Raw genomic sequence first — 12,974 nt, 5'->3', positions numbered from 1 at the left:
TTAAATTGTTCATGCCCAATCCATCTATAAGGTCAGATTTGGTTAAAACAACTATAATCATAAGATTCAAAAGGGGTATGAAGATGGGGGATGACATATATAGGGGATATGTGGAACCTAACTCTCATACGAGAACTTCAATATGACATAACTCAGGTTAACCTCTAGTTCTATATAATAAAATTACTGACCTGCTGCTCTTGTACTATAACACAATGAAAACTGGCTTTTCCAAAATGAGGCTAAAGATGACATTTTACATGCATCTTAACAGTGAAAATAACTTCAGGGTCTCTGTTTATCAGTTTTGTTGAAAACATGGGTCCTTGAATATCTTTTCATAAAGCATGGAGCTGTTTTTGGTATATCAAGTAAAGGTTGGTTCTCTAGATGAAATATTTCCATAAAAGAAAAGGAGAGAGATACAGAGAGAGAGATGTGTCGGTAGGTTACCCTAGAGCTTGTGTAGGGGTGTTGGTAGAGCTGGTACACAAGCTGAATGAGCCTAGGCTGCCTAGCTTTCAAGCACGGGTTGCATTGTGGCCATCTGAGTAAGCTTGAGTTAAACGAGCCTAAGCTTGAGCTAGATTGTTTACAAAAAAAAAAAATGAAACAATTTGCAATGCTGGAAGTAATTGCAACTGAACGAGCTTACCCAAGTAATTATAATTTGCTTTATCACAGTTGTATCCTCAACTCAGAGTTTTACCTCACAGGGAGGCAGTTCCATTAGGTTACACGCTTCTCGGTGAGGGTTTTGCTTTGTCATAAAAAAAGAAAGATTTGAAGTCTAGACTTATTAAGTTGAGCTTGAATGGACTTACATAATAAATGCATTGTTTTGCAACTGCAAGCAATAGGGCTTGAATTCTCAACCTATTGCTTGCGAGCCAATCACTTCAATTACGACATAAAATACATCTAAAATATATTTGTTGATACTGTACGAGCTTAGCCAAGCTGAATGCCTGTTACATGTGTTCGGCTTGCCAAGTTTACTTTATGAGTTAGAACGAGCTCTTTACAGGGTAAATATGACACAAGCGACAAGGAGGTCGTGGACATAACAAGCCACATACCACATAGCAGTTAAGCGGCTCTATCTGTTAATGCTTAACGTGGGTTTATAATATTACCTAAGCCTGTAAGTTGGCTTGAAGAAAAACAAAAAGAGCTTAAAGAAAAACTAGAGGAAGGTACGTGGATAAGTTAGTAGAAATGACGGTTAAGGTGGTGCTTGTCAAGCGAAGAAACGCAGAACGCATGGTTTTCACATCATGTTCCTTTCTTTTATAGCATTTATTTTTCATTTATTGGTGACAGTTGACACCTTTTGTTCTTATCTGCAGATGACAGGAAACATCCTAACCTTTGGGTTATTTTTATCTTTCCATGACAAAAAGTTATGAATGAGGGTCCCTCTACATGAAAAGTTCTTGCCCTCCGGATTTGGAAGCATATGAGCTGAACAGGAGCAGGTTGGTTCCTACCTCCTACGTCGTTCACTCAAGCAATGGTTGGTTGTGACTTGTGATCAGTGCCCCCTCTGGTTTATGGATAATGAGGGAATCTGAACTATGAAGCATGCATTCATTGAGACAATGGTGCAGATGGGCGTAGCATTTACTTTGTTCTTCGTGGGAAGTACTAAAGATGCCTTGGGACTCGTTTGAGTGCATGTGAAATAAGGAAGTTCCTGCGAAAATGCACGGAGCCCCATGCATTTCTATAGGAACCATTATGGCAGCACAAACAGGGGAGAGCGGTTCCAGGGAGCGGCTATATACCATGGCTATATGCCATGGCATTTGCATAGGGCCTCTCACCACGTGCCCAACTTTTTGAAAGTTGAAAAATGAAGAGTATGCCTCCCCCATTTTACCCTTTCAAAATTAGAAAAAAAAACTGTAAAAAAAACTTCTCTCCCTCCACCCTATGCAATGCGTCCTCTCCTACCTCACAACTTTCTCACCCATTTTTCCCTTCCATTCTATTCATTCACCACTACGTATTCAAAAGCTCAGGCCATTATAGTTACTGTTTTTTTGGCATTTCTTTACACGAACTTGGCTACCAAAAACGAAAACAAAAAAGAAAACAAAAAAAAGAAAAAACTAACAGGAACTCAAACGATAGCATTTTCACATCTGAGCTCTAATCCTCTCTCCCCAATTCCTCTCTCTATCTACTTTTTTCTCGTATGTTGTTCTACAGAGGGAGACAAATTCTCTACATCTGATCTCGAGCTCTCCTTTTCTTTTTCCATATTTTCTTGGAGTGTTTACAGAGAGAAAGAATAGAAACAAAACAGAAGCAGAATAAGAAAAAGAACTGGCGAACCAGTGGCAAGAGGCTATATGGCAAAAGAGAGGACCCTGTGTTGGGATAAACCACCACGTTGGTGGTGGTTACCCATGATGTGGGTAACACTTCCCATAAAGTGCTCCTTCCCTTAAACCCATTATTGAATAAAAGGGGAACGATTGCTTAACCGTTCTCATTCGGTGATTATAAAAGGGAGGTTTCATGAGCAACCTCGTACGGGAAAAAGAGTATGAAAAATCAAATCTGTGTATACGGTGAAAAACACAGTGAAAGAGGGGAAAATGTCAACTCATCGGTGGCATTCGAAGGCCTGCGCTTGGGGTGGCTGCAGACCGGCTGAGTTGAAGGAAACCCCTCTCCGGCAACATCCTCCGCCCTCCGGCAATGGCCGCCTCAGGTACGCATTATGTGTGTTTGATTTTGCAGGGGCTCCAACCGGCTGGTGGCTGAGGCGTCAGCTACTACGGACCGGCGGTGAAACACGACCCAACAATGGGTTATGGGCCCACACCCCGCATCCGCTGCGGGGTGTGCTCTGGCCGTCCGGCATGGTAGATCGTCGTGGGGCGATTTTGCAGCCAGTCGCCGGCACCGACTTACCTCAAATTTTTTTTGGGGGTTTCTGTCGGCCAGGTCATCGCCGACCTTTTCTTTCTCCATCCGCCTTTAAGGAGTTGTCAGAATCGTCGTTGGACCTCTGTTTTTCATGATTGGCCGGCAGGTGGTTGTTTTTGCCTGAGAACAATTGCCATCGGGGCACCGACGTTGGTCACCGGCAGGCGGCGTTGGTCGTTGGCAGGGAGCATCGTCGGCAGGCGACGTGGGTCGCCGGCAGGCAGCAGCGACCGTCTCTCTCTGCATCTGGAGCAAAAAGAGCGAAATGGGGTTTTCTGAAACCCTATTTTGTGTTTCAGGTTATTTTAAACCTGTTTTGGATTTTTAGGTCTCGGTTTGGATCTGGACCAGCCCCACCCGAACCGATCCATAAGGCTCCTCTGGATCGGACCTGGGATTCGGGTGGGGACCCACTTTGGTCTAGCCCAGATCCAATTAAAACCTTGGGTCAGACCCGGATCGGGTCATACCGAGTCTAACCTGGATCCGGTTCTTACACGGTCCGACCTGGATTCAGTTCCAACCGGGTCTGACCCAGATCCGGTTCCAACCGGGTCCGACCTAGATTCAGTTCCAACCGAGTCTGACCCAGATCTGGTCCATACCGAATCCGACCTAGATTCAGTTCATACCGGGTCTGAACTGGATCCGGTTATAGTCGGGTCCGACCCGAATCCACTAGGGTCCAGGCACTATTTGGTCTTAACCGGATCAGGGACTGGTTCAAAGCCGTTTTTTATTGGTTCCTTTCAGTTTCTCACCGATTCTGAGATGCTAAGACCTTATTTTCTTAAATATAAGAGAATACAGGGATTTTGGCATATGGTTATAGGGTTTTTATGAACTTTTGTTCATACTTGACATCGGTTCATAAGGTTCACACCCTTGGATGACCGTTTCAGGGCCATTTCAGACCGGTTCAGAGTGCTTTAAGACAGATTTATGATACATATGACTGGTTCATTCAATTTTTGAACCATTTCGAAGGTCATATGACTGGTCCATTTGGTTTACAGACCATTTCAAGATATTGTTTTTTCATATTGGCATTAAGGATAGTTAGATGACTTAGTGTTTTTATGTCACCAAAGTGACTGAAAACATGTGTGTCATCAAAGAATTTTATATTATCATACAATTTAAGTTGATATCCACATTGTACTTATATTCATGAAATGATAAACGACCCAAAGGTAGTTTTATCGTGTTTGAAATTTAAGTAAGGTAGAATAAGATAAATGTGTCGAGATACATCACACATGTGTATCCAAAGGTACCTTGTGTTGATGGTCTAACTTCACAAGAACCTTAGTTTTACCGAATATGGTCGGTAGGCGAAGTGGTTTCGCGTGTCGGAGCTCTTACCAAAGTTGGACTCCGATGACCCCCCTCACTCACCTGGAAATAAGCATATCAAGGGTCTTTATTCTTTTGCTTTTTCATTAAAGTTTTAGTCTCGTACGAATGCTTCTTGATACGTGTCTTTTGTCATGCAGTTTCTAGTTCTGTGATTTTAGATTGCTCTAGCTCTATACCTTTTCTATATGAATTTAACTTTAATAATAAGAAATAAATTGTTCTTTTTACATTAGGATATATGGATTTAGATCTGGCCCTAAGGATAGATGAACTTGTTGGCCTCACTAATCAGAGCATTGTTGATCGAAAGATTGCTTTTGAGAAGTGGGAGCGCTCAAATAGGCTTAGCTTGTTGCTTTTGCAATCTAAAGTAGCTAAGAATATTCGTAGTGCTATCCCATAATGCAGAACAGTGAGAGAATTTATGAATGCCATTGAGGCATAGTTTGTGAGTTCAAACAAGGCCAGAGCCAGTACCCTGATGTCAAAACTCATATCTATAAAATATACTGGAGGGGAAAACATTCGCCAACACATTTTGGAGATGAGGAACATAGCGTCTCAGCTAAATGACATGAAGCTCACCATCTCTGATTCTTTCCTAGTACATTTAGTTCTAACGTCCTTACCTTTGGAATACGAACCTTTCAAAATCTCTTACAACACACATAATGATGAATGAACGTTCAATGAACTTATGTCCAAGTGTGTTGAAGAAGAAGAGAGGTTGAAAGGAGAGAAGGTGCAGAGTACACATATGGCTTCTCATACATACAAGGTAGGACCAAAGAAGAATGCATTTAAGAGAAATGCTAGGAAGAAACCAACTGGGGATAAGTCATTTCAAGACAGACAATCTGAGTCTACTCCCATAAGGTGCTTCTTTTGCAAGAATAAGAAAGGCAGATTGCATAAAGCACAAGAAGTGGTTGAAAAAGAGAGGTAATTTGTCATTAGTTTCTCATGAATATAATTTATTACAAATTTCTGAAAATAGCTGATGAATTAAATCTTACATGCTTTGGCATCAAAGGTTTGTCATATCTCTGAAAAGAGAATAAAGAGACTCATAAATGAAGGGATCTTGAAATCTCTAGATTTTACCGACAATGACCCATGTATTGATTGCTTAAAGGCTAAGCATACAAACACATATAAAAAGGGTGCCAAACGCAGCAGTGAGATATTGGAGATAGTCCATACGAATGTATGTGGACCGTTTTCCCCTTGTTACACAGGCAAAAAATATTTTGTCACCTTTATTGATGACTATTCTCGGTATATGTATCTCTACTTGATCTTTAAAAAATCTGATTTTTTTAGATGTTTAAAGAATTTAAGAAAGAAGTAGAAAAACAAACTGATAAGGTTATTAAGATAGTCAGGTCTGATAGAGGTGGTGAATATTACGGCATATTTACTAAGAGGAGGGCATTGTGCCTCAATATACTATGCTTGATAGTGCCTATCAGAATGGTGTAGTTGAAAGGAAAAATCGTATGCTTAAAGAAATGGTCAGAGCCATGTTGAATTATTCAACACTTCCCATAAAGTTGTGGCGTGAAGCCTTAAGGACTGTTGTGCATATTTTGAATAAGGTTCCTACGAAATCTGTCCCTAAAACTCCATATTTTGAATAAGGTTCCTACGAAATCTGTCCCTAAAACCACATATGGGGATGTCCTGCAGAGGCTAAATTGTATAACCCGCACATTAAAGCCTTTGATCCAAGAACAACCACTGGATATTTCATTGGTTATCCAGAAAGATCAAAAGGGTATAAGTTTTATTGCCCATCTCACTCACCATAGATTGTTGAAACAGATAAGGTAAAATTCCTAAAAGATGGTTCAGTAGGATTAAGTGCACTTCAAAGCCTTGGTTTTAAGGAAGTACAAGATCCAATTTCGTCACCTCTTAAGGAAAACATCGAAATATACCACATTGTTATTCCTAATAATGGTGTGGTTGATCATTCGATTGTTAATACACAAATCCAAAGTGAACCTATTGTGGATAATGCGGAAGAGCATGAGCATGATGATCAGGTTCAATCTGAGCATGAAGAACGACCTGTTTGGAGATCCACAAGGATTAGAAGATATGTCATACATCCTGATTATGTGGTGTACCTTCAGGAACCTGGTCATTTCATAGATATGGATGATGACCCGTTGACTTTTATGGAAGCTGTTGAAAGCAAACAATCTTCGCACTGGATAGAAGCCATGAAAGAAGAGTTAGACTCTATAGCTAAAAATCAAATGTGGGATTTTGTCACGTTACCCAAAGGAGTAAAGCCCGTAGGGTGTAAATGGGTCTTTAATACCAAGAAAGACTTCAAAGGTAACATAGAGAGACATAAAGCAAGATTGGTTGCTAAAGGAATCACCCATATGGGGGGCATTGACTATAATAAGATATTTTCTCCTATCTCAACTAAGGAGTCAATGAGGATAATTTTGGCCCTTGTAGCTTATTATGACTTTGAGTTACATCAGATGGATGTGAAAACAGTGTTCCTCAACGGGGATCTGAATGAAGAGGTATATATGGAACAACCTCTTGATTTATCTGAAAATGATCATTTGGTTTGCAAGCTTAACAAATCAATATATGAACTTAAACAGGCCTTCCGACAGTGGTATATTAAATTTTTCCAAGTCATTGTGACTTTTGGGTTTACAGAAAATATTATTGATCAGTGTATATACCTTAAGGAAAGTGAGAATAAGTTCATTATATTGATGTTGTATGTGGATGACATTTTACTTGCAACCAACGATATAAAGTTGCTTTCAGAGATAAAACAGTTTCTTGCATCACATTTTGATATAAAAGATATGGGTGAGGCTGCTTATGTTCTTGGCATTGAGATCCGTCGAGACAGAGCAAAATATTTTCTAGGCCTCTCTCAGAGATCCTATATAGATAAGGTGTTAAAGCGATATGGGATGGAGAATTGTTCTCCTAGTTCTATACCCATATCAAAAGGTGATAAGCTGAGCCTAAAGGATTGTCCACAGAACGATATTGACAAAGCACAGATGAGTGCTTATCCATATGCATCAGTTGTTGGCAGCTTGCAGTACGCGCAAACATGTTCTCGACCAGATATTTCTTTTGCAGTAGGGGTACTTGGCAGATTTCAGTCTAACCCAGGTTTACCCCATTGGAAGGCTGCCAAGAAAGTCTTGCGGTACTTGCAAGGGACAAAAGATTATATGTTAACGTATCATAAAGTTGATCACCTCGAGGTCATTGGCTACTCAGATGCGGATTTAGGAGGATGCCTTGATAGTAGAAAGTTTACTACTGGGTACGTCTTCTTACTTGCTAGGGGCACAATCTCTTGGAGGAGTGGAAAGCAAACGACTACTGTTGGCCACATCATGAAAGCAGAAATCACAGTATTGTACGAGACTACTTTGCAGGCTATATGGTTAAATAATTTCATATCATAGTTAAAGGTGATCGATTTCATTGGGAAGCCACTGAAGGTCTACTGTGATAATGAAGTTGCGGTGTTCTTTTCGAACAACAACAAAAGTACTACGTCATGTAAGCATATAGAATTGAAGTATTTTGTTGTTAAAGAAAGGACGGAGAATCATTTAGTGCATATTATTAATATTGGTACCAAAGAGATGATCGTTGATCTTCTTACTAAAGGGCTAGCACCGGGATTATATTCCGAACATGTAATGAAGATGAAATTGTTAAACTCTTTTTGACATATGCATATAAATAACGTGATCACTTTCAGTCTTTTGATTCTCATTATGGTTGTTGTTAATCTCATAAGGATTAGAGATTCAACTAAGGACCTATAGAATAGAATAAAAAGGTCATTCTATTCATCAAGTTATTCCCATAAGGTTTTCTGGTTAAAGGGTTTATCATCGGAACAAGTAGGAGAATGTTGGGATAAACCACCACGTTGGTGGTGGTTACCCACGATGTGGGTAACACTCCCCATAAAGTGCTCCTTCCGTTAAACCCATTATCGAATAAAAGGGGAACGATTGCTTAACCGTTCTCATTCGGTGATTATAAAAGGGAGGTTTCATGAGCAACCTCATACGGGAAAAAGAGTATGAAAAATCAAATCTGTGTATACGGTGAAAAACACAGTGAAAGAGGGGAAAATGTCAACTCACCGGTGGCATTCGGAGGCTTGCGCTTGTGGTGGCTGCAGATCGGCTGAGTTGAAGGAAACCCCTCTCCGGCAACATCCTTCGCCCTCCGGCAATGGCCGCCTCAGGTACGCATTCTGTGTGTTTGATTTTGTAGGGGCTCTGACCAGCTAGTGGCTGAGGCGTCGGCGACTCCGGACCGGCGGTGAAACATGACCCAACACCCTGACCCTTTTTTCTCCTGCAAAAGAGCGCCACGTCTTCACATGGAAATTGACACGTTTTATTGCATAAGTCTTGAGGTGTAAATGGTAAGCCTCAATTTTTTTTAAACTTAAAAAAATTATAAAAAATATCTAAAATTATAAATAAATAAAAAATTCTTTATTGATGAAGCAACAACCAAAAAGAAATAAAAAATCTCATTAATATTAAAATCTGATAAGTGAAAATCAATATTAAAAGTATATCTTGTCATTAATACTGTGATCTATAAAAAAAATTCAGGTCATCTGACAATACCTTAGAATGATTTTCATTCAAACAACAAATAACATCCAAACGTGATCTCAATGTCCAAACAAATATTCTAAATCTTAAAGACCATTTAGATGATCCTGTATAAGGAGGAAAGAGGATAAAGACATAGCACGATATAATTTAATGCAATAAGAGAGCATCCAATGAACAAATTTTTGTTTTTTTTATAAGGGAACATCCAATAAAAATAAAATGCTAATATAAATACAACAAGGGAACCAAAATTAGAACAATACAACAACCTATTGTGTGCACATGCTAATAAAAAACATTCATTATAAATAAAATGCAAACGACACTCATTTCAACAATATAAAAAGAAAACATGAAACAAAAAAAAAACCAGCTAAGGTTTTTCAATAGACACTATATGGGATGTTGTATATCGCATGAATGAATGGCATCAGGTTGACCTCAACCATCGAAAGTAGAGATCACGCGTGGGCTGTAAAATCCATCAAATGCTGCAACGAATGGTATGCAAGAACTCACTCATGGGCTGGGCCCTCTAAAAGCATTCATGCTCATCTAAAGGAGATGGGACGCTGCACTAGACGCGCCTGTGATAGCACGCTAACAGCACAACAGTTGTAGAGTCGCTCATTTTCGCAAACACACTCGTTGAAAGGGAGGAAGAGCATTACCGATTGAGAGAGAGGGGGGAAAGAGCACACCTGACCTCTGAGAGAGGGAGAGCGAGCCGACTCAGTGGTGGCGACGTGGGCAAGTGAGGAGAGGGAAGCACGAGCAGGAGAGGAGAGGGAAGTGCAAGCCAGAGAGGAGCCGAAGATCGAGCAGGCAAAGGTGGAGCGTAAAAATGAGTTTTTACTAGCCTAATCAATTAAAATTGTATGAAAACCCTAATTTTTTGTTAAATGGGGGTTTTGACCCTCATTTGACCAAAAAAATAGAGGCGTATATGCCTCGGCTTGAGGCGCGCCTTGCCCCAAGACGTGTGCCTCAAGACGTATGAGGTGCACGCTTCAGGCTTTTTGCGCTTTATATATGCACCTCAAGGCATAAAACTCCTCGCCTTTTAGTTTATGCATGCTTTTTGCGCCTTGAAACACATTTTTAATAACACTGCTAAGACTCTAACTTAGCACATATTCTCATTTTTAAGGTGGATTTGATCTTAAAAATAAGTAGGTAAGCTTAAAAATGAAGTTTGGAGAGGGAGGGAAAAAAAAAAGCTGATCAAAATGATTCTTAGCGCTTAAAAATAGCTTCCATAAGTGGTCAGTATGTCAGAAAATTTTAAAAAAGAGGTTGACTCGTACGACACGTGGTGTATCATAAGAATAAGATACAGTACAGTGCACCTCTGTATCATATGATACGGTCTGTATCAGACTGATAATCGTAACATTTAAGATATGTGTCGTATTGTATCAGTTTATCAATAAGATTGGTCTCTAAAACTGTGTACTTTTAAGTTTCTTTGTTCCATCAGGTTAACCAGGTCCATTGTCTGTGTATGAATGGATTATAAAAAGCAGATGCAAGGTCCTCACATTGAGTAGTTCAGACAAGGATACTATGGTTTTCCTTTACAGATTGTTGTAACTGCAATGATACATGAGTAACCAATCTACAAACAAGAATTTAGTGGCTCCAAGCCAGACCATTCCAACCTATTGTCACACGAATACGGATGTGGGAAGGGTCTTGGTACGACATGATAGTTCTTAAAAGGTAGGACATCGTGTATATATATATATATATAAAAAAAATAAGGTAGTACGTAGCTGCTAACTACCATCTAGGTGCACCACTAACAGACGCGCATAAGTTTATTATTTTTTTTGCCGATATATATATATATATAATAAGGTAGTACGTAGCTGCTAACTACCTTCTAGGTGCACCACTAACAGACGCGCATTAGTTTATTATTTTTTTTTTGCTGAAAACCTATGTATTCAAAATGGTTAAGCAGTGCCTAGTCGGTAGACCCCTTAAAAGATTAGTCAAGAACTAGGCATATTAGTCAGTACCTCAATTAAAATCTAAAAAAATATACATAAAAATATATTTATTTTTGTACTAATACTATATTTTCATTAAAGAAGTACAAAGTTACACATGCTTTCACAAAACATATCAATATCCATAACATATATATATATAATTGTACATGTAGATATATAGTATAGTCAACAAAAATATGCTTTTAGCCTTTTATAGAAGTAAAATAACACATACATATATAAATAACCCATACCTATGCTTGAATGATAGCTATTTTTATATGTAAATTATGCTTACTTCACTCATCTTTTTAGTTTAATACACAAGCTCACAACATATTTTTTAATGTTTGGATTATCCTTTTTTAATGTTCATTCATCTGAGGATGAAAGACCGTACTAAACTTTATCTTTGTCCCCAAAGCTTTATGCAATTGTCCTCAGAACTTTGACGTAAACCTCAGATCTGTGTCAGAAATGATTGATACAAGTACTTCATATAACTTGATGATCTCTTCTATACATAGATCTACGAGAGTCTCTAAGATTTGACTGGTCGTGATCAGTAAGAAGTGTGCCGACTTTGTAAGGCGATCAACAGTCACCCATATAGCATTGTATTGATGTCTAGTCTTGGGTAGTCCCACAACAAAGCCTATGGTGATATCCTCCCATTTTAATTAGAGTATTTCTATAGCCTGCATCGGTCCTCTAGGTTTTCGATGTTCAATCTTCACTGGTTGACACACTAAACATCTGTCAACATACTCTGCAATCTCTCTTTTCATCTCATTCTATCAAAAATTTCTCTGAATATCTCTGAACGTTATGGTACTGCCTGAATAAATGATATACTTAAATCGATGTGCTTTGTCTAAAAGTTCTTTCTTCAGTTCTGGATCGTCTGACACCCATAATCTCTACTATTTCTGAGCATGTATTGTTGACATTTAGATGCTTTATTTGAACAATTCATGGTTATAAATGTCAAATTATGTTCATATTTATTATTGAACTTTGTTTTTTTTTTTTTTTGAAAAATTATCATATATTTTAAAATAATTTGAAATGGTGTTGTGTGTCTTTCACAAGTATGATCTTATGAAATTTTGCTTAACTTGTATTTAATTTTTCTTCTTTTACTCTTATGTATTCTTTATGTAAAACTTAAAGTTGTTTATGAAGTATTAAAAAATATTATACAGTTTATAAATAAATAATTTTTATATTGATATTTGATCATTTTGCACTTGTGATTGCCTTACATGATGAATGAGATTGTTTATTCATTCATAAGGTATAGAACATGATTTTTTATAAGAGTCATTCACTTTAATAAATGTCTTTTTTTATTCTTTTGTGGAACAATAGTTATGTTATTAGGTGTTTCTTTTTGTGATCCTTATGATTGCGTTATTTTCTTAGTCTCATGATTCTTTAATCGCTAGAATATAAGAACTATCACACTACAATAAAAATATTAATTAGCGATAAATTTTTTTATCACAAATTTAAGACGAATTAGTTAGAGAAAACTAATCGTCATCAAAATTGAAATTAGTGACAAAAAAATTCTGTCTCAAACTCTATCACAAGATGAAAGGTTTTGGTCGCTAATCCGTCTCTACTTTTCTAATCAGTCCCTACTTTTCTATTTAAACCACGAGCCTTTCTGCTCTTTTCGGGGAAGATGAGAAATAGGTCGAGCTCGTTCTCGGCGACCGCCTGCTGGTCCGTGGCTTCTCAAATCCTATCGCAGGCCAATTTACCGAAGACGGGAAGCCCCATCACCGCTAGATCTTCGAGAGTGATGGTCATCTCCCCCCACGAAAACACGAAGGTGTTGGTCTCCTGCGACCACAGTTCCATGAGCGCCAGGAGCACGTCCTTCTGCCGCTTTATCTCCCCGAGAGACCCCTTGAGCGCACCGTAGACGCCCACCCTCTTCCACCCGTCGCCGAAGTGCGGATCCAGGCGGTCGAACCATGAGCAGACCTCCGGCAAGAGCTTGGCGGCGGCGGGCTGACTG

This window comes from Nuphar pumila, chromosome 15 (genome assembly GCF_984573655.1).
Source record: "Nuphar pumila chromosome 15, dmNupPumi1.hap1.1, whole genome shotgun sequence".
NCBI lineage: Eukaryota > Viridiplantae > Streptophyta > Magnoliopsida > Nymphaeales > Nymphaeaceae > Nuphar > Nuphar pumila.
The sequence above is the reverse complement of the archived record's forward strand: the minus strand, read 5'-3'. Positions refer to the sequence as shown.